Source organism: Gossypium hirsutum, chromosome A11 (genome assembly GCF_007990345.1).
Source record: "Gossypium hirsutum isolate 1008001.06 chromosome A11, Gossypium_hirsutum_v2.1, whole genome shotgun sequence".
NCBI lineage: Eukaryota > Viridiplantae > Streptophyta > Magnoliopsida > Malvales > Malvaceae > Gossypium > Gossypium hirsutum.
The window spans coordinates 96105144-96107628 of record NC_053434.1 but is presented as its reverse complement, the minus strand read 5'-3'; the positions used below and the strand labels follow the sequence as shown (position 1 = coordinate 96107628).

General features: G+C 37.4%; 1 non-coding gene across 1 annotated transcript; it reads left to right on the top strand.

Moving 5' to 3' along the window:
• Positions 1-992: 992 nt before the first annotated feature.
• LOC121210207 (small nucleolar RNA R71) lies at positions 993-1098 on the top strand. The gene has a single exon (XR_005905331.1). It is a non-coding gene; the product is annotated as a small nucleolar RNA R71 (small nucleolar RNA).
• The last annotated feature ends 1387 nt before the right edge of the window (positions 1099-2485 follow it).

Here is a 2485-nt window from a genome sequence, read left to right as displayed (position 1 = left end):
TCGTCCAACTTCCGCTTATTTGCTAAAAGCTCCTTTAAAAACTTCATTGCATTTGGCATCTGTGATAGAGCTTCAATAAATGGTAAGTTAATGTGTAATTTTTTTAAGAGTTGGGGTATGTCATACGAGGTTTATATTCGACATTCACTGATTTGTTTTTTATTATGACCTACCTCACCTGGACCTCTACTCACCACAGTTTCTTGTCCCGGTTCTGGCTTAGGCTCAATGAATCCTTCTTCATCGTGAACATTAATTGCGTTGAGTTGTTCCCTTGGGTTGGGTTCAGTATCACTTGGCAAGCTACCTTATGGTTATTCAGAGATTAGTTTGGACAGCTAGCCTATCTGAGTTTCAAGCCCGTGGATCGATGCTTGTTGATTTTTAAGTGTTGTCTCAGTGTTCTGGAAATGGGTTTCTGACACCGAGATAAATTTAGATAGCATCTCTTCAAGGTTCGATTTCTTTTCCTGTTGATAGGGTGGTTGTTGAAAACCTGGAGGGTGTTGTAGTATTTGATTTCCTTGACTGCCCCACGAGAAATTGGGATGGTTCCTCCAACCTGCATTATAAGTGTTACTGTATGGGTTATTTTGGGATCTAGAGTTATTGTTACCCATATAGTAGACTTGTTCCTCCTCGATGCTAGAGTTGAAGGGTTGATACTCTGTGCATGCCCCTCCTCCATTCATCTCGCACCTCATTCTGGATGTACCTGAGTAGAACCAAGTAAACCATCAATCTTTTTATTTAGAAGTTCTACCTGGTTTGACAGCATGGTAATCGACTCGACGTTATAAGCGCCTGCTGTTTTAGTTGGCTTAGTCCTCATGACTTGCCACTGATATTTATTCAATGACATCTCTTCAATAAATTCGTAAGCCTCTTCAGGTGTTTTGTTGTTAATGGTTCCTTCCGCTACTGCATCAATCATTTGTCTTGTCGAGGGGTTCGCACCATTGTAGAATGTTTGAACTTGCAACCATAACGGTAATCCATGGTGAGGACACCTTCGTAGTAAGTCCTTGTATCTCTCTCATGCGTTGTAAAGAGTTTCTAAGTCCATCTGCACAAACGAAGAGATATCATTACGTAATTTGGCTGCTTTAGCCGGCGGGAAATATTTTAATAAAAATTTTTTGGTCATTTGTTCCCAAGTAGTATTTGACCCTCGTGGTAACGAGTTCAACCACTGTTTAGCTTTGTTTCTCAATGAAAAAGGGAATAACTGAAGATGGATGGCATCATCAGAAACACCATTAATTTTAAATGTATCGCAGAATTCCAGGAAATTTGCCAAGTGAGTGTTTGGATCCTCATCCTACAAACCATCAAACTGAACAAATTACTGTATCATTTGAATAGTGTTAGGTTTTAGTTGAAAGTTATTCGCAGCAATAGCAGGCCTAACTATACTTGACTTAGTTCCTGTTAAAATAGGTTTAGCATAATCATACATACTACGAGGAACAGGATTCGGATTTCCTAGTTCAGTGGGTATCGCAGGAGGTAGCTGATTATCTTGATTTTCAGCCATCACCTCGGTCGTAGTTGAGATATCGTCCTCTTTCTCTTCGTTTGTGTATCTTAGTCTTCGCCTTATTTCTCTCTGATTTCTACGAGCTGTGCGATCAATTTCTTCGTCAAAAAGTAGTAGTCCTGACAGGTTTCTTCTAGTCATAAACTATAAAAACCTGCCAAGAGAAAGAAAAAGTAAATTAATAAATAATAATAATAAAATAAAATTAATCTTGAAAGAAAAATAAATGGCTAAATTAATAAAAATTGAGTGTTCCTAATATCTTAGTTCCCCGGCAACGGCGCTAAAAACTTGATCGCGTGATCTCGTGATAGGATTTAAATATTTATAATTAATCGTTCTTGAAACTAACTATTATCGCAATGTAGGCAAGTGTACCTATCGAACAGTAGCATAGTTTTAGCAAGACCGGATTGTCAAACCCAAAGGAACTAAAAGTACTAGTAATGACTGTCTTTTTATTATCTAGCTTAAGAATAATTAGGTTTTGTCTTAACTAACTAATTATCTAAACTAAAAACTCAAAGAGAATAGAATTGGGGAATTACTTTTGGGAAAATCGATTGAATTAAGATAATACCTAAGGAAAAATCCACCTAGACTTCACTTGTTATTCTGACTCCGAATCGGACGATTTATTCATTTAACTTGTTCCGTAGAGATCCCTAAGTTATGTTAATATCCCTACTCAAGACTAATAACGTCTAATCCCTAGGTTGAATAATTGAGACCTTTCTCTAATTAACACCCTAGGGTTGCATTAACTCGATCTATGGATCCCCTTATTAGGTTTCAGCCTAATCCGGCAAAATCTTGTCACCCTATCTCTAGGCACGCAATCAACTATGCTTAATTATGATAAATGTACTTTTATACAGGGTCTATTCCTCCTCTAAATAAGAGCTTATCTTGAATCAGTATCCTGGGATATCAAAACAAGAATTA